The 22,364-nt window shown below is 36.3% G+C and overlaps 18 non-coding genes across 18 annotated transcripts; all 18 read right to left on the bottom strand.

Annotated features, from left to right (window-relative positions):
* Positions 1 to 992: 992 nt before the first annotated feature.
* TRNAR-UCU (transfer RNA arginine (anticodon UCU)) lies at positions 993 to 1,082 on the bottom strand. The gene is given in 2 exon segments: positions 993 to 1,028; positions 1,046 to 1,082. It is a non-coding gene; the product is annotated as a tRNA-Arg (tRNA).
* Positions 1,083 to 1,759: 677 nt separating this feature from the next.
* On the bottom strand, positions 1,760 to 1,849 carry TRNAR-UCU (transfer RNA arginine (anticodon UCU)). The gene is given in 2 exon segments: positions 1,760 to 1,795; positions 1,813 to 1,849. It is a non-coding gene; the product is annotated as a tRNA-Arg (tRNA).
* Positions 1,850 to 4,059: 2,210 nt separating this feature from the next.
* On the bottom strand, positions 4,060 to 4,149 carry TRNAR-UCU (transfer RNA arginine (anticodon UCU)). The gene is given in 2 exon segments: positions 4,060 to 4,095; positions 4,113 to 4,149. It is a non-coding gene; the product is annotated as a tRNA-Arg (tRNA).
* A 676-nt stretch (positions 4,150 to 4,825) lies between these two features.
* On the bottom strand, positions 4,826 to 4,915 carry TRNAR-UCU (transfer RNA arginine (anticodon UCU)). Its single transcript is given in 2 exon segments — positions 4,826 to 4,861; positions 4,879 to 4,915. It is a non-coding gene; the product is annotated as a tRNA-Arg (tRNA).
* Positions 4,916 to 6,358: 1,443 nt separating this feature from the next.
* On the bottom strand, positions 6,359 to 6,448 carry TRNAR-UCU (transfer RNA arginine (anticodon UCU)). Its single transcript is given in 2 exon segments — positions 6,359 to 6,394; positions 6,412 to 6,448. It is a non-coding gene; the product is annotated as a tRNA-Arg (tRNA).
* Positions 6,449 to 7,125: 677 nt separating this feature from the next.
* On the bottom strand, positions 7,126 to 7,215 carry TRNAR-UCU (transfer RNA arginine (anticodon UCU)). Its single transcript is given in 2 exon segments — positions 7,126 to 7,161; positions 7,179 to 7,215. It is a non-coding gene; the product is annotated as a tRNA-Arg (tRNA).
* A 2,210-nt stretch (positions 7,216 to 9,425) lies between these two features.
* TRNAR-UCU (transfer RNA arginine (anticodon UCU)) lies at positions 9,426 to 9,515 on the bottom strand. The gene is given in 2 exon segments: positions 9,426 to 9,461; positions 9,479 to 9,515. It is a non-coding gene; the product is annotated as a tRNA-Arg (tRNA).
* Positions 9,516 to 10,191: 676 nt separating this feature from the next.
* TRNAR-UCU (transfer RNA arginine (anticodon UCU)) lies at positions 10,192 to 10,281 on the bottom strand. The gene is given in 2 exon segments: positions 10,192 to 10,227; positions 10,245 to 10,281. It is a non-coding gene; the product is annotated as a tRNA-Arg (tRNA).
* A 2,210-nt stretch (positions 10,282 to 12,491) lies between these two features.
* TRNAR-UCU (transfer RNA arginine (anticodon UCU)) lies at positions 12,492 to 12,581 on the bottom strand. Its single transcript is given in 2 exon segments — positions 12,492 to 12,527; positions 12,545 to 12,581. It is a non-coding gene; the product is annotated as a tRNA-Arg (tRNA).
* Positions 12,582 to 13,258: 677 nt separating this feature from the next.
* On the bottom strand, positions 13,259 to 13,348 carry TRNAR-UCU (transfer RNA arginine (anticodon UCU)). Its single transcript is given in 2 exon segments — positions 13,259 to 13,294; positions 13,312 to 13,348. It is a non-coding gene; the product is annotated as a tRNA-Arg (tRNA).
* A 677-nt stretch (positions 13,349 to 14,025) lies between these two features.
* Positions 14,026 to 14,115, bottom strand: TRNAR-UCU (transfer RNA arginine (anticodon UCU)). Its single transcript is given in 2 exon segments — positions 14,026 to 14,061; positions 14,079 to 14,115. It is a non-coding gene; the product is annotated as a tRNA-Arg (tRNA).
* A 676-nt stretch (positions 14,116 to 14,791) lies between these two features.
* Positions 14,792 to 14,881, bottom strand: TRNAR-UCU (transfer RNA arginine (anticodon UCU)). The gene is given in 2 exon segments: positions 14,792 to 14,827; positions 14,845 to 14,881. It is a non-coding gene; the product is annotated as a tRNA-Arg (tRNA).
* A 1,443-nt stretch (positions 14,882 to 16,324) lies between these two features.
* On the bottom strand, positions 16,325 to 16,414 carry TRNAR-UCU (transfer RNA arginine (anticodon UCU)). The gene is given in 2 exon segments: positions 16,325 to 16,360; positions 16,378 to 16,414. It is a non-coding gene; the product is annotated as a tRNA-Arg (tRNA).
* A 677-nt stretch (positions 16,415 to 17,091) lies between these two features.
* Positions 17,092 to 17,181, bottom strand: TRNAR-UCU (transfer RNA arginine (anticodon UCU)). The gene is given in 2 exon segments: positions 17,092 to 17,127; positions 17,145 to 17,181. It is a non-coding gene; the product is annotated as a tRNA-Arg (tRNA).
* A 1,443-nt stretch (positions 17,182 to 18,624) lies between these two features.
* TRNAR-UCU (transfer RNA arginine (anticodon UCU)) lies at positions 18,625 to 18,714 on the bottom strand. Its single transcript is given in 2 exon segments — positions 18,625 to 18,660; positions 18,678 to 18,714. It is a non-coding gene; the product is annotated as a tRNA-Arg (tRNA).
* A 677-nt stretch (positions 18,715 to 19,391) lies between these two features.
* TRNAR-UCU (transfer RNA arginine (anticodon UCU)) lies at positions 19,392 to 19,481 on the bottom strand. Its single transcript is given in 2 exon segments — positions 19,392 to 19,427; positions 19,445 to 19,481. It is a non-coding gene; the product is annotated as a tRNA-Arg (tRNA).
* Positions 19,482 to 20,157: 676 nt separating this feature from the next.
* Positions 20,158 to 20,247, bottom strand: TRNAR-UCU (transfer RNA arginine (anticodon UCU)). Its single transcript is given in 2 exon segments — positions 20,158 to 20,193; positions 20,211 to 20,247. It is a non-coding gene; the product is annotated as a tRNA-Arg (tRNA).
* A 677-nt stretch (positions 20,248 to 20,924) lies between these two features.
* TRNAR-UCU (transfer RNA arginine (anticodon UCU)) lies at positions 20,925 to 21,014 on the bottom strand. The gene is given in 2 exon segments: positions 20,925 to 20,960; positions 20,978 to 21,014. It is a non-coding gene; the product is annotated as a tRNA-Arg (tRNA).
* Positions 21,015 to 22,364: the final 1,350 nt, after the last annotated feature.

Here is a 22,364-nt window from a genome sequence, read left to right as displayed (position 1 = left end):
AGGAAGGATACATTAGGAAAGTGCCAAGTTTGTGGCAGTAATGTTGTATTGCTTATGAGCAATATGTTCCTGTTGCTATGGAAGGCAGACTGCTTTCGATTCAGTTGCATGCTGTATTAGATACATAGGTTCAACTTGGGTCAAATACTAGGATTAAAGCATCGGCCAAAAATAAACTTTCCTCACATGCATAATGTTCCTTGTTTGAATAAGAAAGTAAAAAATTCAACTCTGGTGGGATTCGAACCCACAACCTTTGAATGACTTTGCCAATTCACTTAGAAGTCCAACGCGCTGTCCATTGTGCCACAGAGCCCGATGATAATCAACTTGCGTACATTAAGGGATGATCGAAGTTTTGTCAATCCAGTGTTTACTTCACATCATATTATCAAGCCTTCTGGGATACAAGAAAGAATAATTGTTTTCTGAAACATAAAATGTCTGTAGAAGAATCACACTTCTGGGTGAAACCTTGAACTACACCTTTGTTCCTTTAGGGATAAATTCGGAGAATAGGGTATTACTGTATTTTCTTGCAAACTGAATACGTTTGGACAACAATTCCATACCTTAATAAAAAAGAACTGGATAAAAAGTGCAGCCATACAATTGGTTAACAATACAAAAACACAAAGAGAATATACCATAAATAGCTTTGAAAGAATATTTTACTTTATATGTCGCTAGAAACAAATGTCTGAGTGTAGGGTGTTGTGTTTTTGGTCTATCTCATTTACAGCTATTATAAAGACAATGTTTCTGAAGGAAGGATACATTAGGAAAGTGCAAAGTTTCTGGCAGTGATGTTGTATTGCTTATGAGCAATATGTTCCTGTTGCAATGGAAGGCAGACTGCTTTTGATTCAGTTGCATGCTGTATTAGATACATAGGTTCAACTTGGGTCAAATACTAAGATTAAAGCATCGGCCAAAAATAGACATTCCTCACATGCATAATGTTCCTTGTTTGAATAAGAAAGTAAAAAATGCGACTCTGGTGGGATTCAAACCCACAACCTTTGAATGACTTTGCAAATTCACTTAGAAGTCCAACGCGCTATCCATTGCGCCACAGAGCCAGATAAAAATTCACTTGCGTACAGTAAGGGATGACCGAAGTTTTGTCAATCCATTGTTTACTTCACATCACATTATCAAGCCTTCTGGGATACATGAAAGAATGATTGTTTTCTGAAACATAAAATGTCTGTAGCAAGAATCACACTTCTTTGTGAAACCTTGAACTGCACCTTTGTTCGCTTGGGGAGAAATTCAGAGAATAGGGTATTACAGTATTTTCTTGCCAAGTGAATAGGTTTGGACCACAATTCCATACCTTAATAAAAAAGAACTGGATAAAAAGTGCAGACATACAATTGGTTAACAATACAAAAACACAAAGAGAATATACCATAAATAGCTTTGAAAGAAGATTTTACTTTATATGTCGCTAGAAACAAATGTCTGAGTGTAGGGTGTCGTGTTTTTGGTCTATCTCATTTACAGCTATTATAAAGACAATGTTTCTGAAGGAAGGATACATTAGGAAAGTGCCAAGTTTGTGGCAGTAATGTTGTATTGCTTATGAGCAATATGTTCCTGTTGCAATGGAAGGCAGACTGCCTTTGATTCAGTTGCATGCTGTATTAGATACATAGGTTCAACTTGGGTCAAATACTAAGATTAAAGCATCGGCCAAAAATAAACATTCCTCACATGCATAATGTTCCTTGTTTGAATAAGAAAGTAAAAAATGCGACTCTGGTGGGATTCGAACCCACAACCTTTGAATGACTTTGCCACTTCACTTAGAAGTCCAATGCGCTATCCATTGCGCCACAGAGCCAGATAAAAATCCACTTGCATACATTAAGGGATGATCGAAGTTTTGTCAATCCAGTGTTTACTTCACATCATATTATCAAGCCTTCTGGAATACAAGAAAGAATAATTGTTTTCTGAAACATAAAATGTCTGTAGAAGAATCACACTTCTGGGTGAAACCTTGAACTACACCTTTGTTCCTTTAGGGATAAATTCGGAGAATAGGGTATTACTGTATTTTCTTGTAAACTGAATACGTTTGGACAACAATTCCATACCTTAATAGAAAAGAACTGGATAAAAAGTGCAGCCATACAATTGGTTAACAATACAAAAACACAAAGAGAATATACCATAAATAGCTTTGAAAGAAGATTTTACTTTATATGTCGCTAGAAACAAATGTCTGAGTGTAGGGTGTCGTGTTTTTGGTCTATCTCATTTACAGCTATTATAAAGACAATGTTTCTGAAGGAAGGATACATTAGGAAAGTGCAAAGTTTCTGGCAGTGATGTTGTATTGCTTATGAGCAATATGTTCCTGTTGCAATGGAAGGCAGACTGCTTTTGATTCAGTTGCATGCTGTATTAGATACATAGGTTCAACTTGGGTCAAATACTAAGATTAAAGCATCGGCCAAAAATAGACATTCCTCACATGCATAATGTTCCTTGTTTGAATAAGAAAGTAAAAAATGCGACTCTGGTGGGATTCAAACCCACAACCTTTGAATGACTTTGCAAATTCACTTAGAAGTCCAACGGGCTATCCATTGCGCCACTGAGCCAGATAAAAATCCACTTGCGTACAGTAAGGGATGATCGAAGTTTTGTCAATCCAGTGTTTACTTCACATCACATTATCAAGCCTTCTGGGATACATGAAAGAATGATTGTTTTCTGAAACATAAAATGTCTGTAGCAAGAATCACACTTCTTTGTGAAACCTTGAACTGCACCTTTGTTCGCTTGGGGAGAAATTCAGAGAATAGGGTATTACAGTATTTTCTTGCCAAGTGAATTGGTTTGGACAACAATTCCATACCTTAATAAAAAAGAACTGGATAAAAAGTGCAGACATACAATTGGTTAACAATACAAAAACACAAAGAGAATATACCATAAATAGCTTTGAAACAAGATTTTACTTTATATGTCGCTAGAAACAAATGTCTGAGTGTAGGGTGTCGTGTTTTTGGTCTATCTCATTTACAGCTATTATAAAGACAATGTTTCTGAAGGAAGGATACATTAGGAAAGTGCCAAGTTTGTGGCAGTAATGTTGTATTGCTTATGAGCAATATGTTCCTGTTGCAATGGAAGGCAGACTGCTTTCGATTCAGTTGCATGCTGTATTAGATACATAGGTTCAACTTGGGTCAAATACTAAGATTAAAGCATCGGCCAAAAATAAACATTCCTCACATGCATAATGTTCCTTGTTTGAATAAGAAAGTAAAAAATTCGACTCTGGTGGGATTCGAACCCACAACCTTAAAAATGACTTTGCCAATTCACTTAGAAGTCCAATGCGCTATCCATTGCGCCACAGAGCCAGATAAAAATCCACTTTCGTACAGTAAGGGATGATCGAAGTTTTGTCAATCCAGTGTTTACTTCACATCATATTGTCAAGCCTTCTGGGATACATGAAAGAATGATTGTTTTCTGAAACATAAAATGTCTGTAGCAAGAATCACAGTTCGGGGTGAAACCTTGAACTGCACCTTTGTTCGCTTGGGGAGAAATTCAGAGAATAGGGTATTACAGTATTTTCTTGCCAAGTGAATTGGTTTGGACAACAATTCCATACCTTAATAAAAAAGAACTGGATAAAAAGTGCAGACATACAATTGTTAACAATACAAAAACACAAAGAGAATATACCATAAATAGCTTTGAAAGAAGATTTTACTTTATATGTCGCTAGAAACAAATGTCTGAGTGTAGGGTGTCGTGTTTTTGGTCTATCTCATTTACAGCTATTATAAAGACAAGGTTTCTGAAGGAAGGATACATTAGAAAAGTGCCAAGTTTCTGGCAGTGATGTTGTATTGCTTATGAGCAATATGTTCCTGTTGCAATGGAAGGCAGACTGCTTTTGATTCAGTTGCATGCTGTATTAGATACATAGGTTCAACTTGGGTCAAATACTAAGATTAAAGCATCGGCCAAAAATAAACATTCCTCACATGCATAATGTTCCTTGTTTGAATAAGAAAGTAAAAAATGCGACTCTGGTGGGATTCGAACCCACAACCTTTGAATGACTTTGCCAATTCACTTAGAAGTCCAACGCGCTATCCATTGCGCCACAGAGCCAGATGAAAATCCACTTGAGTACAGTAAGGGATGATCGAAGTTTTGTCAATCCAGTGTTTACTTCACATCATATTATCAAGCCTTCTGTGATACAAGAAACAATAATTGTTTTCTGAAACATAAAATGTCTGTAGAAGAATCACACTTCTGGGTGAAACCTTGAACTACACCTTTGTTCCTTTAGGGATGAATTCGGAGAATAGGGTATTACCGTATTTTCTTGCAAACTGAATACGTTTGGACAACAATTCCATACCTTAATAAAAAAGAACTGGATAAAAAGTGCAGACATACAATTGGTTAACAATACAAAAACACAAAGAGAATATACCATAAATAGCTTTGAAAGAAGATTTTACTTTATATGTCGCTAGAAACAAATGTCTGAGTGTAGGGTGTCGTGTTTTTGGTCTATCTCATTTACAGCTGTTATAAAGACCATGTTTCTGAAGGAAGGATACATTAGGAAAGTGCCAGGTTTCTGGCAGTAATGTTTTATTGCTTATCAGCAATATGTTCCTGTTGCAATGGAAGGCGGACTGCTTTTGATTCAGTTGCATGCTGTATTAGATACATAGGTTCAACTTGGGTCAAATACTAAGATTAAAGCATCGGCCAAAAATAGACATTCCTCACATGCATAATGTTCCTTGTTTGAATAAGAAAGTAAAAAATGCGACTCTGGTGGGATTCAAACCCACAGCCTTTGAATGACTTTGCAAATTCACTTAGAAGTCCAACGCGCTATCCATTGCGCCACAGAGCCAGATAAAAATCCACTTGCGTACAGTAAGGGATGATCGAAGTTTTGTCAATCCAGTGTTTACTTCACATCACATTATCAAGCCTTCTGGGATACATGAAAGAATGATTGTTTTCTGAAACATAAAATGTCTGTAGCAAGAATCACACTTCTTTGTGAAACCTTGAACTGCACCTTTGTTCGCTTGGGGAGAAATTCAGAGAATAGGGTATTACAGTATTTTCTTGCCAAGTGAATTGGTTTGGACAACAATTCCATACCTTAATAAAAAAGAACTGGATAAAAAGTGCAGACATACAATTGGTTAACAATACAAAAACACAAAGAGAATATACCATAAATAGCTTTGAAAGAAGATTTTACTTTATATGTCGCTAGAAACAAATGTCTGAGTGTAGGGTGTCGTGTTTTTGGTCTATCTCATTTACAGCTATTATAAAGACAATGTTTCTGAAGGAAGGATACATTAGGAAAGTGCCAAGTTTGTGGCAGTAATGTTGTATTGCTTATGAGCAATATGTTCCTGTTGCAATGGAAGGCAGACTGCTTTCGATTCAGTTGCATGCTGTATTAGATACATAGGTTCAACTTGGGTCAAATACTAGGATTAAAGCATCGGCCAAAAATAAACTTTCCTCACATGCATAATGTTCCTTGTTTGAATAAGAAAGTAAAAAATTCAACTCTGGTGGGATTCGAACCCACAACCTTTGAATGACTTTGCCAATTCACTTAGAAGTCCAACGCGCTATCCATTGTGCCACAGAGCCCGATGATAATCAACTTGCGTACATTAAGGGATGATCGAAGTTTTGTCAATCCAGTGTTTACTTCACATCATATTATCAAGCCTTCTGGGATACAAGAAAGAATAATTGTTTTCTGAAACATAAAATGTCTGTAGAAGAATCACACTTCTGGGTGAAACCTTGAACTACACCTTTGTTCCTTTAGGGATAAATTCGGAGAATAGGGTATTACTGTATTTTCTTGCAAACTGAATACGTTTGGACAACAATTCCATACCTTAATAAAAAAGAACTGGATAAAAAGTGCAGCCATACAATTGGTTAACAATACAAAAACACAAAGAGAATATACCATAAATAGCTTTGAAAGAATATTTTACTTTATATGTCGCTAGAAACAAATGTCTGAGTGTAGGGTGTTGTGTTTTTGGTCTATCTCATTTACAGCTATTATAAAGACAATGTTTCTGAAGGAAGGATACATTAGGAAAGTGCAAAGTTTCTGGCAGTGATGTTGTATTGCTTATGAGCAATATGTTCCTGTTGCAATGGAAGGCAGACTGCTTTTGATTCAGTTGCATGCTGTATTAGATACATAGGTTCAACTTGGGTCAAATACTAAGATTAAAGCATCGGCCAAAAATAGACATTCCTCACATGCATAATGTTCCTTGTTTGAATAAGAAAGTAAAAAATGCGACTCTGGTGGGATTCAAACCCACAACCTTTGAATGACTTTGCAAATTCACTTAGAAGTCCAACGCGCTATCCATTGCGCCACAGAGCCAGATAAAAATCCACTTGCGTACAGTAAGGGATGACCGAAGTTTTGTCAATCCAGTGTTTACTTCACATCACATTATCAAGCCTTCTGGGATACATGAAAGAATGATTGTTTTCTGAAACATAAAATGTCTGTAGCAAGAATCACACTTCTTTGTGAAACCTTGGACTGCACCTTTGTTCGCTTGGGGAGAAATTCAGAGAATAGGGTATTACAGTATTTTCTTGCCAAGTGAATAGGTTTGGACAACAATTCCATACCTTAATAAAAAAGAACTGGATAAAAAGTGCAGACATACAATTGGTTAACAATACAAAAACACAAAGAGAATATACCATAAATAGCTTTGAAAGAAGATTTTACTTTATATGTCGCTAGAAACAAATGTCTGAGTGTAGGGTGTCGTGTTTTTGGTCTATCTCATTTACAGCTATTATAAAGACAATGTTTCTGAAGGAAGGATACATTAGGAAAGTGCCAAGTTTGTGGCAGTAATGTTGTATTGCTTATGAGCAATATGTTCCTGTTGCAATGGAAGGCAGACTGCCTTTGATTCAGTTGCATGCTGTATTAGATACATAGGTTCAACTTGGGTCAAATACTAAGATTAAAGCATCGGCCAAAAATAAACATTCCTCACATGCATAATGTTCCTTGTTTGAATAAGAAAGTAAAAAATGCGACTCTGGTGGGATTCGAACCCACAACCTTTGAATGACTTTGCCACTTCACTTAGAAGTCCAATGCGCTATCCATTGCGCCACAGAGCCAGATAAAAATCCACTTGCATACATTAAGGGATGATCGAAGTTTTGTCAATCCAGTGTTTACTTCACATCATATTATCAAGCCTTCTGGAATACAAGAAAGAATAATTGTTTTCTGAAACATAAAATGTCTGTAGAAGAATCACACTTCTGGGTGAAACCTTGAACTACACCTTTGTTCCTTTAGGGATAAATTCGGAGAATAGGGTATTACTGTATTTTCTTGTAAACTGAATACGTTTGGACAACAATTCCATACCTTAATAGAAAAGAACTGGATAAAAAGTGCAGCCATACAATTGGTTAACAATACAAAAACACAAAGAGAATATACCATAAATAGCTTTGAAAGAAGATTTTACTTTATATGTCGCTAGAAACAAATGTCTGAGTGTAGGGTGTCGTGTTTTTGGTCTATCTCATTTACAGCTATTATAAAGACAATGTTTCTGAAGGAAGGATACATTAGGAAAGTGCAAAGTTTCTGGCAGTGATGTTGTATTGCTTATGAGCAATATGTTCCTGTTGCAATGGAAGGCAGACTGCTTTTGATTCAGTTGCATGCTGTATTAGATACATAGGTTCAACTTGGGTCAAATACTAAGATTAAAGCATCGGCCAAAAATAGACATTCCTCACATGCATAATGTTCCTTGTTTGAATAAGAAAGTAAAAAATGCGACTCTGGTGGGATTCAAACCCACAACCTTTGAATGACTTTGCAAATTCACTTAGAAGTCCAACGCGCTATCCATTGCGCCACTGAGCCAGATAAAAATCCACTTGCGTACAGTAAGGGATGATCGAAGTTTTGTCAATCCAGTGTTTACTTCACATCACATTATCAAGCCTTCTGGGATACATGAAAGAATGATTGTTTTCTGAAACATAAAATGTCTGTAGCAAGAATCACACTTCTTTGTGAAACCTTGAACTGCACCTTTGTTCGCTTGGGGAGAAATTCAGAGAATAGGGTATTACAGTATTTTCTTGCCAAGTGAATTGGTTTGGACAACAATTCCATACCTTAATAAAAAAGAACTGGATAAAAAGTGCAGACATACAATTGGTTAACAATACAAAAACACAAAGAGAATATACCATAAATAGCTTTGAAAGAAGATTTTACTTTATATGTCGCTAGAAACAAATGTCTGAGTGTAGGGTGTCGTGTTTTTGGTCTATCTCATTTACAGCTATTATAAAGACAATGTTTCTGAAGGAAGGATACATTAGGAAAGTGCCAAGTTTGTGGCAGTAATGTTGTATTGCTTATGAGCAATATGTTCCTGTTGCAATGGAAGGCAGACTGCTTTCGATTCAGTTGCATGCTGTATTAGATACATAGGTTCAACTTGGGTCAAATACTAAGATTAAAGCATCGGCCAAAAATAAACATTCCTCACATGCATAATGTTCCTTGTTTGAATAAGAAAGTAAAAAATTCGACTCTGGTGGGATTCGAACCCACAACCTTAAAAATGACTTTGCCAATTCACTTAGAAGTCCAATGCGCTATCCATTGCGCCACAGAGCCAGATAAAAATCCACTTTCGTACAGTAAGGGATGATCGAAGTTTTGTCAATCCAGTGTTTACTTCACATCATATTGTCAAGCCTTCTGGGATACATGAAAGAATGATTGTTTTCTGAAACATAAAATGTCTGTAGCAAGAATCACAGTTCGGGGTGAAACCTTGAACTGCACCTTTGTTCGCTTGGGGAGAAATTCAGAGAATAGGGTATTACAGTATTTTCTTGCCAAGTGAATTGGTTTGGACAACAATTCCATACCTTAATAAAAAAGAACTGGATAAAAAGTGCAGACATACAATTGTTAACAATACAAAAACACAAAGAGAATATACCATAAATAGCTTTGAAAGAAGATTTTACTTTATATGTCGCTAGAAACAAATGTCTGAGTGTAGGGTGTCGTGTTTTTGGTCTATCTCATTTACAGCTATTATAAAGACAAGGTTTCTGAAGGAAGGATACATTAGAAAAGTGCCAAGTTTCTGGCAGTGATGTTGTATTGCTTATGAGCAATATGTTCCTGTTGCAATGGAAGGCAGACTGCTTTTGATTCAGTTGCATGCTGTATTAGATACATAGGTTCAACTTGGGTCAAATACTAAGATTAAAGCATCGGCCAAAAATAAACATTCCTCACATGCATAATGTTCCTTGTTTGAATAAGAAAGTAAAAAATGCGACTCTGGTGGGATTCGAACCCACAACCTTTGAATGACTTTGCCAATTCACTTAGAAGTCCAACGCGCTATCCATTGCGCCACAGAGCCAGATGAAAATCCACTTGAGTACAGTAAGGGATGATCGAAGTTTTGTCAATCCAGTGTTTACTTCACATCATATTATCAAGCCTTCTGTGATACAAGAAACAATAATTGTTTTCTGAAACATAAAATGTCTGTAGAAGAATCACACTTCTGGGTGAAACCTTGAACTACACCTTTGTTCCTTTAGGGATGAATTCGGAGAATAGGGTATTACCGTATTTTCTTGCAAACTGAATACGTTTGGACAACAATTCCATACCTTAATAAAAAAGAACTGGATAAAAAGTGCAGACATACAATTGGTTAACAATACAAAAACACAAAGAGAATATACCATAAATAGCTTTGAAAGAAGATTTTACTTTATATGTCGCTAGAAACAAATGTCTGAGTGTAGGGTGTCGTGTTTTTGGTCTATCTCATTTACAGCTGTTATAAAGACCATGTTTCTGAAGGAAGGATACATTAGGAAAGTGCCAGGTTTCTGGCAGTAATGTTTTATTGCTTATCAGCAATATGTTCCTGTTGCAATGGAAGGCGGACTGCTTTTGATTCAGTTGCATGCTGTATTAGATACATAGGTTCAACTTGGGTCAAATACTAAGATTAAAGCATCGGCCAAAAATAGACATTCCTCACATGCATAATGTTCCTTGTTTGAATAAGAAAGTAAAAAATTCGACTCTGGTGGGATTCGAACCCACAACCTTTGAATGACTTTGCCAATTCACTTAGAAGTCCAATGCGCTATCCATTGCGCCACAGAGCCAGATAAAAATCCACTTTCGTACAGTAAGGGATGATCGAAGTTTTGTCAATCCAGTGTTTACTTCACATCATATTGTCAAGCCTTCTGGGATACATGAAAGAATGATTGTTTTCTGAAACATAAAATGTCTGTAGCAAGAATCACAGTTCGGGGTGAAACCTTGAACTGCACCTTTGTTCGCTTGGGGAGAAATTCAGAGAATAGGGTATTACAGTATTTTCTTGCCAAGTGAATTGGTTTGGACAACAATTCCATACCTTAATAAAAAAGAACTGGATAAAAAGTGCAGACATACAATTGTTAACAATACAAAAACACAAAGAGAATATACCATAAATAGCTTTGAAAGAAGATTTTACTTTATATGTCGCTAGAAACAAATGTCTGAGTGTAGGGTGTCGTGTTTTTGGTCTATCTCATTTACAGCTGTTATAAAGACCATGTTTCTGAAGGAAGGATACATTAGGAAAGTGCCAAGTTTCTGGCAGTAATGTTGTATTGCTTATGAGCAATATGTTCCTGTTGCAATGGAAGGCGGACTGCTTTTGATTCAATTGCATGCTCTATTAGATACATAGGTTCAACTTGGGTCAAATACTAAGATTAAAGCATCGGCCAAAAATAAACATTCCTCACATGCATAATGTTGCTTGTTTAAATAAGAAAGTAAAAAATGCTACTCTGGTGGGATTCGAACCCACAACCTTTGAATGACTTTGCAAATTCACTTAGAAGTCCAATGCACTATCCATTGCGCCACAGAGCCAGATGAAAATCAACTTGCGTACAGTAAGGGATGATCGAATTTTTGTCAATCCAGTGTTTACTTCACATCATATTATCAAGCCTTCTGGGATACAAGAAAGAATGATTGACTTCTGAAACATAAAATGTCTGTAGCAAGAATCACACTTCTGTGTGAAACCTTGAACTGCACCTTTGTTCGCTTGGGGAGAAATTCAGAGAATAGGGTATTACAGTATTTTCTTGCCAAGTGAATAGGTTTGGACAACAATTCCATACCTTAATAAAAAAGAACTGTATAAAAAGTGCAGACATACAATTGGTTAACAATACAAAAACACAAAGAGAATATACCATAAATAGCTTTGAAAGAAGATTTTACTTTATATGTCGCTAGAAACAAATGTCTGAGTGTAGGGTGTCGTGTTTTTGGTCTATCTCATTTACAGCTATTATAAAGACAATGTTTCTGAAGGAAGGATACATTAGGAAAGTGCCAAGTTTCTGGCAGTAATGTTGTATTGCTTATGAGCAATATGTTCCTGTTGCAATGGAAGGCGGACTGCTTTTGATTCAATTGCATGCTGTATTAGATACATAGGTTCAACTTGGGTCAAATACTAAGATTAAAGCATCGGCCAAAAATAAACATTCCTCACATGCATAATGTTGCTTGTTTGAATAAGAAAGTAAAAAATGCTACTCTGGTGGGATTCGAACCCACAACCTTTGAATGACTTTGCAAATTCACTTAGAAGTCCAATGCACTATCCATTGCGCCACAGACCCAGATGAAAATCAACTTGCGTACAGTAAGGGATGATCGAAGTTTTGTCAATCCAGTGTTTACTTCACATCATATTATCAAGCCTTCTGGGATACAAGAAAGAATGATTGACTTCTGAAACATAAAATGTCTGTAGCAAGAATCACACTTCTGTGTGAAACCTTGAACTGCACCTTTGTTCGCTTGGGGAGAAATTCAGAGAATAGGGTATTACAGTATTTTCTTGCCAAGTGAATAGGTTTGGACAACAATTCCATACCTTAATAAAAAAGAACTGGATAAAAAGTGCAGACATACAATTGGTTAACAATACAAAAACACAAAGAGAATATACCATAAATAGCATTAAAAGAAGATTTTACTTTATATGTCGCTAGAAACAAATGTCTGAGTTTAGGGTGTCGTGTTTTTGGTCTATCTCATTTACAGCTATTATAAAGACAATGTTTCTGAAGGAAGGATACATTAGGAAAGTGCCAAGTTTCTGGCAGTAATGTTTTATTGCTTATGAGCAATATGTTCCTGTTGCAATGGAAGGCAGACTGCTTTTGATTCAGTTGCATGCTGTATTAGATACATAGGTTCAACTTGGGTCAAATACTAAGATTAAAGCATCGGCCAAAAATAAACATTCCTCACATGCATAATGTTCCTTGTTCGAATAAGAAAGTAAAAAATGCGACTCTGGTGGGATTCAAACCCACAACCTTTGAATGACTTTGCCAAATCACTTAGAAGTCCAACGCGCTATCCATTGCGCCACAGAGCCAGATGAAAATCCACTTGCCTACAGTAAGGGATGATCGAAGTTTTGTCAATCCAGTGTTTACTTCACATCATATTATCAAGCCTTCTGGGATACATGAAAGAATGATTGTTTTATGAAACATTAAATGTCTGTAGCAAGAATCACAGTTCGGGGTGAAACCTTGAACTGCACCTTTGTTCGCTTGGGGAGAAATTCAGAGAATAGGGTATTACAGTATTTTCTTTCCAAGTGAATTGGTTTGGACAACAATTTCATACCTTAATAAAAAAGAACTGGATAAAAAGTGCCGACATACAATTGGTTAACAATACAAAAACACAAAGAGAATATACCATAAATAGCTTTGAAAGAAGATTTTACTTTATATGTCGCTAGAAACAAATGTCTGAGTGTAGGGTGTCGTGTTTTTGGTCTATCTCCTTTACAGCTATTATAAAGACAATGTTTCTGAAGGAAGGATGCATTAGAAAAGTGCCAAGTTTCTGGCAGTGATGTTGTATTGCTTATGAGCAATATGTTCCTGTTGCAATGGAAGGCAGACTGCTTTTGATTCAGTTGCATGCTGTATTAGATACATAGGTTCAACTTGGGTCAAATACTAAGATTAAAGCATCGGCCAAAAATAAACATTCCTCACATGCATAATGTTCCTTGTTTGAATTAGAAAGTAAAAAATGCGACTCTGGTGGGATTCGAACCCACAACCTTTGAAGGACTTTGCCAATGTACTTAGAAGTCCAACACGCTATCCATTGCGCCACAGAGCCAGATGAAAATCCACTTGCGTACAGTAAGGGATGATCGAAGTTTTGTCAATCCAGTGTTTACTTCACATCACATTATCAAGCCTTCTGGGATACATGAAAGAATGATTGTTTTCTGAAACATAAAATGTCTGTAGCAAGAATCACACTTCTTTGTGAAACCTTGAACTGCACCTTTGTTCGCTTGGGGAGAAATTCAGAGAATAGGGTATTACAGTATTTTCTTGCCAAGTGAATAGGTTTGGACAACAATTCCATACCTTAATAAAAAAGAACTGGATAAAAAGTGCAGACATACAATTGGTTAACAATACAAAAACACAAAGAGAATATACCATAAATAGCTTTGAAAGAAGATTTTACTTTATATGTCGCTAGAAACAAATGTCTGAGTGTAGGGTGTCGTGTTTTTGGTCTATCTCATTTACAGCTATTATAAAGACAATGTTTCTGAAGGAAGGATACATTAGGAAAGTGCCAAGTTTGTGGCAGTAATGTTGTATTGCTTATGAGCAATATGTTCCTGTTGCAATGGAAGGCAGACTGCCTTTGATTCAGTTGCATGCTGTATTAGATACATAGGTTCAACTTGGGTCAAATACTAAGATTAAAGCATCGGCCAAAAATAAACATTCCTCACATGCATAATGTTCCTTGTTTGAATAAGAAAGTAAAAAATGCGACTCTGGTGGGATTCGAACCCACAACCTTTGAATGACTTTGCCACTTCACTTAGAAGTCCAATGCGCTATCCATTGCGCCACAGAGCCAGATAAAAATCCACTTGCATACATTAAGGGATGATCGAAGTTTTGTCAATCCAGTGTTTACTTCACATCATATTATCAAGCCTTCTGGAATACAAGAAAGAATAATTGTTTTCTGAAACATAAAATGTCTGTAGAAGAATCACACTTCTGGGTGAAACCTTGAACTACACCTTTGTTCCTTTAGGGATAAATTCGGAGAATAGGGTATTACTGTATTTTCTTGTAAACTGAATACGTTTGGACAACAATTCCATACCTTAATAGAAAAGAACTGGATAAAAAGTGCAGCCATACAATTGGTTAACAATACAAAAACACAAAGAGAATATACCATAAATAGCTTTGAAAGAAGATTTTACTTTATATGTCGCTAGAAACAAATGTCTGAGTGTAGGGTGTCGTGTTTTTGGTCTATCTCATTTACAGCTATTATAAAGACAATGTTTCTGAAGGAAGGATACATTAGGAAAGTGCAAAGTTTCTGGCAGTGATGTTGTATTGCTTATGAGCAATATGTTCCTGTTGCAATGGAAGGCAGACTGCTTTTGATTCAGTTGCATGCTGTATTAGATACATAGGTTCAACTTGGGTCAAATACTAAGATTAAAGCATCGGCCAAAAATAGACATTCCTCACATGCATAATGTTCCTTGTTTGAATAAGAAAGTAAAAAATGCGACTCTGGTGGGATTCAAACCCACAACCTTTGAATGACTTTGCAAATTCACTTAGAAGTCCAACGCGCTATCCATTGCGCCACAGAGCCAGATAAAAATCCACTTGCGTACAGTAAGGGATGATCGAAGTTTTGTCAATCCAGTGTTTACTTCACATCACATTATCAAGCCTTCTGGGATACATGAAAGAATGATTGTTTTCTGAAACATAAAATGTCTGTAGCAAGAATCACACTTCTTTGTGAAACCTTGAACTGCACCTTTGTTCGCTTGGGGAGAAATTCAGAGAATAGGGTATTACAGTATTTTCTTGCCAAGTGAATTGGTTTGGACAAAAATTCCATACCTTAATAAAAAAGAACTGGATAAAAAGTGCAGACATACAATTGGTTAACAATACAAAAACACAAAGAGAATATACCATAAATAGCTTTGAAACAAGATTTTACTTTATATGTCGCTAGAAACAAATGTCTGAGTGTAGGGTGTCGTGTTTTTGGTCTATCTCATTTACAGCTATTATAAAGACAATGTTTCTGAAGGAAGGATACATTAGGAAAGTGCCAAGTTTGTGGCAGTAATGTTGTATTGCTTATGAGCAATATGTTCCTGTTGCAATGGAAGGCAGACTGCTTTCGATTCAGTTGCATGCTGTATTAGATACATAGGTTCAACTTGGGTCAAATACTAGGATTAAAGCATCGGCCAAAAATAAACTTTCCTCACATGCATAATGTTCCTTGTTTGAATAAGAAAGTAAAAAATTCAACTCTGGTGGGATTCGAACCCACAACCTTTGAATGACTTTGCCAATTCACTTAGAAGTCCAACGCGCTATCCATTGTGCCACAGAGCCCGATGATAATCAACTTGCGTACATTAAGGGATGATCGAAGTTTTGTCAATCCAGTGTTTACTTCACATCATATTATCAAGCCTTCTGGGATACAAGAAAGAATAATTGTTTTCTGAAACATAAAATGTCTGTAGAAGAATCACACTTCTGGGTGAAACCTTGAACTACACCTTTGTTCCTTTAGGGATAAATTCGGAGAATAGGGTATTACTGTATTTTCTTGCAAACTGAATACGTTTGGACAACAATTCCATACCTTAATAAAAAAGAACTGGATAAAAAGTGCAGCCATACAATTGGTTAACAATACAAAAACACAAAGAGAATATACCATAAATAGCTTTGAAAGAATATTTTACTTTATATGTCGCTAGAAACAAATGTCTGAGTGTAGGGTGTTGTGTTTTTGGTCTATCTCATTTACAGCTATTATAAAGACAATGTTTCTGAAGGAAGGATACATTAGGAAAGTGCAAAGTTTCTGGCAGTGATGTTGTATTGCTTATGAGCAATATGTTCCTGTTGCAATGGAAGGCAGACTGCTTTTGATTCAGTTGCATGCTGTATTAGATACATAGGTTCAACTTGGGTCAAATACTAAGATTAAAGCATCGGCCAAAAATAGACATTCCTCACATGCATAATGTTCCTTGTTTGAATAAGAAAGTAAAAAATGCGACTCTGGTGGGATTCAAACCCACAACCTTTGAATGACTTTGCAAATTCACTTAGAAGTCCAACGCGCTATCCATTGCGCCACAGAGCCAGATAAAAATCCACTTGCGTACAGTAAGGGATGACCGAAGTTTTGTCAATCCAGTGTTTACTTCACATCACATTATCAAGCCTTCTGGGATACATGAAAGAATGATTGTTTTCTGAAACATAAAATGTCTGTAGCAAGAATCACACTTCTTTGTGAAACCTTGAACTGCACCTTTGTTCGCTTGGGGAGAAATTCAGAGAATAGGGTATTACAGTATTTTCTTGCCAAGTGAATAGGTTTGGACAACAATTCCATACCTTAATAAAAAAGAACTGGATAAAAAGTGCAGACATACAATTGGTTAACAATACAAAAACACAAAGAGAATATACCATAAATAGCTTTGAAAGAAGATTTTACTTTATATGTCGCTAGAAACAAATGTCTGAGTGTAGGGTGTCGTGTTTTTGGTCTATCTCATTTACAGCTATTATAAAGACAATGTTTCTGAAGGAAGGATACATTAGGAAAGTGCCAAGTTTGTGGCAGTAATGTTGTATTGCTTATGAGCAATATGTTCCTGTTGCAATGGAAGGCAGACTGCCTTTGATTCAGTTGCATGCTGTATTAGATACATAGGTTCAACTTGGGTCAAATACTAAGATTAAAGCATCGGCCAAAAATAAACATTCCTCACATGCATAATGTTCCTTGTTTGAATAAGAAAGTAAAAAATGCGACTCTGGTGGGATTCGAACCCACAACCTTTGAATGACTTTGCCACTTCACTTAGAAGTCCAATGCGCTATCCATTGCGCCACAGAGCCAGATAAAAATCCACTTGCATACATTAAGGGATGATCGAAGTTTTGTCAATCCAGTGTTTACTTCACATCATATTATCAAGCCTTCTGGAATACAAGAAAGAATAATTGTTTTCTGAAACATAAAATGTCTGTAGAAGAATCACACTTCTGGGTGAAACCTTGAACTACACCTTTGTTCCTTTAGGGATAAATTCGGAGAATAGGGTATTACTGTATTTTCTTGTAAACTGAATACGTTTGGACAACAATTCCATACCTTAATAGAAAAGAACTGGATAAAAAGTGCAGCCATACAATTGGTTAACAATACAAAAACACAAAGAGAATATACCATAAATAGCTTTGAAAGAAGATTTTACTTTATATGTCGCTAGAAACAAATGTCTGAGTGTAGGGTGTCGTGTTTTTGGTCTATCTCATTTACAGCTATTATAAAGACAATGTTTCTGAAGGAAGGATACATTAGGAAAGTGCAAAGTTTCTGGCAGTGATGTTGTATTGCTTATGAGCAATATGTTCCTGTTGCAATGGAAGGCAGACTGCTTTTGATTCAGTTGCATGCTGTATTAGATACATAGGTTCAACTTGGGTCAAATACTAAGATTAAAGCATCGGCCAAAAATAGACATTCCTCACATGCATAATGTTCCTTGTTTGAATAAGAAAGTAAAAAATGCGACTCTGGTGGGATTCAAACCCACAACCTTTGAATGACTTTGCAAATTCACTTAGAAGTCCAACGCGCTATCCATTGCGCCACTGAGCCAGATAAAAATCCACTTGCGTACAGTAAGGGATGATCGAAGTTTTGTCAATCCAGTGTTTACTTCACATCACATTATCAAGCCTTCTGGGATACATGAAAGAATGATTGTTTTCTGAAACATAAAATGTCTGTAGCAAGAATCACACTTCTTTGTGAAACCTTGAACTGCACCTTTGTTCGCTTGGGGAGAAATTCAGAGAATAGGGTATTACAGTATTTTCTTGCCAAGTGAATTGGTTTGGACAACAATTCCATACCTTAATAAAAAAGAACTGGATAAAAAGTGCAGACATACAATTGGTTAACAATACAAAAACACAAAGAGAATATACCATAAATAGCTTTGAAACAAGATTTTACTTTATATGTCGCTAGAAACAAATGTCTGAGTGTAGGGTGTCGTGTTTTTGGTCTATCTCATTTACAGCTATTATAAAGACAATGTTTCTGAAGGAAGGATACATTAGGAAAGTGCCAAGTTTGTGGCAGTAATGTTGTATTGCTTATGAGCAATATGTTCCTGTTGCAATGGAAGGCAGACTGCTTTCGATTCAGTTGCATGCTGTATTAGATACATAGGTTCAACTTGGGTCAAATACTAAGATTAAAGCATCGGCCAAAAATAAACATTCCTCACATGCATAATGTTCCTTGTTTGAATTAGAAAGTAAAAAATGCGACTCTGGTGGGATTCGAACCCACAACCTTTGAAGGACTTTGCCAATGTACTTAGAAGTCCAACACGCTATCCATTGCGCCACAGAGCCAGATGAAAATCCACTTGCGTACAGTAAGGGATGATCGAAGTTTTGTCAATCCAGTGTTTACTTCACATCACATTATCAAGCCTTCTGGGATACATGAAAGAATGATTGTTTTCTGAAACATAAAATGTCTGTAGCAAGAATCACACTTCTTTGTGAAACCTTGAACTGCACCTTTGTTCGCTTGGGGAGAAATTCAGAGAATAGGGTATTACAGTATTTTCTTGCCAAGTGAATAGGTTTGGACAACAATTCCATACCTTAATAAAAAAGAACTGGATAAAAAGTGCAGACATACAATTGGTTAACAATACAAAAACACAAAGAGAATATACCATAAATAGCTTTGAAAGAAGATTTTACTTTATATGTCGCTAGAAACAAATGTCTGAGTGTAGGGTGTCGTGTTTTTGGTCTATCTCATTTACAGCTATTATAAAGACAATGTTTCTGAAGGAAGGATACATTAGGAAAGTGCCAAGTTTGTGGCAGTAATGTTGTATTGCTTATGAGCAATATGTTCCTGTTGCAATGGAAGGCAGACTGCCTTTGATTCAGTTGCATGCTGTATTAGATACATAGGTTCAACTTGGGTCAAATACTAAGATTAAAGCATCGGCCAAAAATAAACATTCCTCACATGCATAATGTTCCTTGTTTGAATAAGAAAGTAAAAAATGCGACTCTGGTGGGATTCGAACCCACAACCTTTGAATGACTTTGCCACTTCACTTAGAAGTCCAATGCGCTATCCATTGCGCCACAGAGCCAGATAAAAATCCACTTGCATACATTAAGGGATGATCGAAGTTTTGTCAATCCAGTGTTTACTTCACATCATATTATCAAGCCTTCTGGAATACAAGAAAGAATAATTGTTTTCTGAAACATAAAATGTCTGTAGAAGAATCACACTTCTGGGTGAAACCTTGAACTACACCTTTGTTCCTTTAGGGATAAATTCGGAGAATAGGGTATTACTGTATTTTCTTGTAAACTGAATACGTTTGGACAACAATTCCATACCTTAATAGAAAAGAACTGGATAAAAAGTGCAGCCATACAATTGGTTAACAATACAAAAACACAAAGAGAATATACCATAAATAGCTTTGAAAGAAGATTTTACTTTATATGTCGCTAGAAACAAATGTCTGAGTGTAGGGTGTCGTGTTTTTGGTCTATCTCATTTACAGCTATTATAAAGACAATGTTTCTGAAGGAAGGATACATTAGGAAAGTGCAAAGTTTCTGGCAGTGATGTTGTATTGCTTATGAGCAATATGTTCCTGTTGCAATGGAAGGCAGACTGCTTTTGATTCAGTTGCATGCTGTATTAGATACATAGGTTCAACTTGGGTCAAATACTAAGATTAAAGCATCGGCCAAAAATAGACATTCCTCACATGCATAATGTTCCTTGTTTGAATAAGAAAGTAAAAAATGCGACTCTGGTGGGATTCAAACCCACAACCTTTGAATGACTTTGCAAATTCACTTAGAAGTCCAACGCGCTATCCATTGCGCCACAGAGCCAGATAAAAATCCACTTGCGTACAGTAAGGGATGATCGAAGTTTTGTCAATCCAGTGTTTACTTCACATCACATTATCAAGCCTTCTGGGATACATGAAAGAATGATTGTTTTCTGAAACATAAAATGTCTGTAGCAAGAATCACACTTCTTTGTGAAACCTTGAACTGCACCTTTGTTCGCTTGGGGAGAAATTCAGAGAATAGGGTATTACAGTATTTTCTTGCCAAGTGAATTGGTTTGGACAAAAATTCCATACCTTAATAAAAAAGAACTGGATAAAAAGTGCAGACATACAATTGGTTAACAATACAAAAACACAAAGAGAATATACCATAAATAGCTTTGAAACAAGATTTTACTTTATATGTCGCTAGAAACAAATGTCTGAGTGTAGGGTGTCGTGTTTTTGGTCTATCTCATTTACAGCTATTATAAAGACAAGGTTTCTGAAGGAAGGATACATTAGAAAAGTGCCAAGTTTCTGGCAGTGATGTTGTATTGCTTATGAGCAATATGTTCCTGTTGCAATGGAAGGCAGACTGCTTTTGATTCAGTTGCATGCTGTATTAGATACATAGGTTCAACTTGGGTCAAATACTAAGATTAAAGCATCGGCCAAAAATAAACATTCCTCACATGCATAATGTTCCTTGTTTGAATAAGAAAGTAAAAAATGCGACTCTGGTGGGATTCGAACCCACAACCTTTGAATGACTTTGCCAATTCACTTAGAAGTCCAACGCGCTATCCATTGCGCCACAGAGCCAGATGAAAATCCACTTGAGTACAGTAAGGGATGATCGAAGTTTTGTCAATCCAGTGTTTACTTCACATCATATTATCAAGCCTTCTGTGATACAAGAAACAATAATTGTTTTCTGAAACATAAAATGTCTGTAGAAGAATCACACTTCTGGGTGAAACCTTGAACTACACCTTTGTTCCTTTAGGGATGAATTCGGAGAATAGGGTATTACCGTATTTTCTTGCAAACTGAATACGTTTGGACAACAATTCCATACCTTAATAAAAAAGAACTGGATAAAAAGTGCAGACATACAATTGGTTAACAATACAAAAACACAAAGAGAATATACCATAAATAGCTTTGAAAGAAGATTTTACTTTATATGTCGCTAGAAACAAATGTCTGAGTGTAGGGTGTCGTGTTTTTGGTCTATCTCATTTACAGCTGTTATAAAGACCATGTTTCTGAAGGAAGGATACATTAGGAAAGTGCCAGGTTTCTGGCAGTAATGTTTTATTGCTTATCAGCAATATGTTCCTGTTGCAATGGAAGGCGGACTGCTTTTGATTCAGTTGCATGCTGTATTAGATACATAGGTTCAACTTGGGTCAAATACTAAGATTAAAGCATCGGCCAAAAATAGACATTCCTCACATGCATAATGTTCCTTGTTTGAATAAGAAAGTAAAAAATGCGACTCTGGTGGGATTCAAACCCACAACCTTTGAATGACTTTGCAAATTCACTTAGAAGTCCAATGCACTATCCATTGCGCCACAGAGCCAGATGAAAATCAACTTGCGTACAGTAAGGGATGATCGAATTTTTGTCAATCCAGTGTTTACTTCACATCATATTATCAAGCCTTCTGGGATACAAGAAAGAATGATTGACTTCTGAAACATAAAATGTCTGTAGCAAGAATCACACTTCTGTGTGAAACCTTGAACTGCACCTTTGTTCGCTTGGGGAGAAATTCAGAGAATAGGGTATTACAGTATTTTCTTGCCAAGTGAATAGGTTTGGACAACAATTCCATACCTTAATAAAAAAGAACTGGATAAAAAGTGCAGACATACAATTGGTTAACAATACAAAAACACAAAGAGAATATACCATAAATAGCTTTGAAAGAAGATTTTACTTTATATGTCGCTAGAAACAAATGTCTGAGTGTAGGGTGTCGTGTTGTTGGTCTATCTCATTTACAGCTATTATAAAGACAATGTTTCTGACGGAAGGATACATTAGGAAAGTGCCAAGTTTGTGGCAGTAATGTTGTATTGCTTATGAGCAATATGTTCCTGTTGCAATGGAAGGCAGACTGCTTTCGATTCAGTTGCATGCTGTATTAGATACATAGGTTCA

Source organism: Ambystoma mexicanum, assembly GCF_040938575.1.
Source record: "Ambystoma mexicanum isolate Mex_15411 chromosome 12 unlocalized genomic scaffold, UKY_AmexF1_1 Mex_chr12_unloc.1, whole genome shotgun sequence".
NCBI lineage: Eukaryota > Metazoa > Chordata > Amphibia > Caudata > Ambystomatidae > Ambystoma > Ambystoma mexicanum.
The sequence above is the reverse complement of the archived record's forward strand: the minus strand, read 5'-3'. Positions and strand labels throughout refer to the sequence as shown.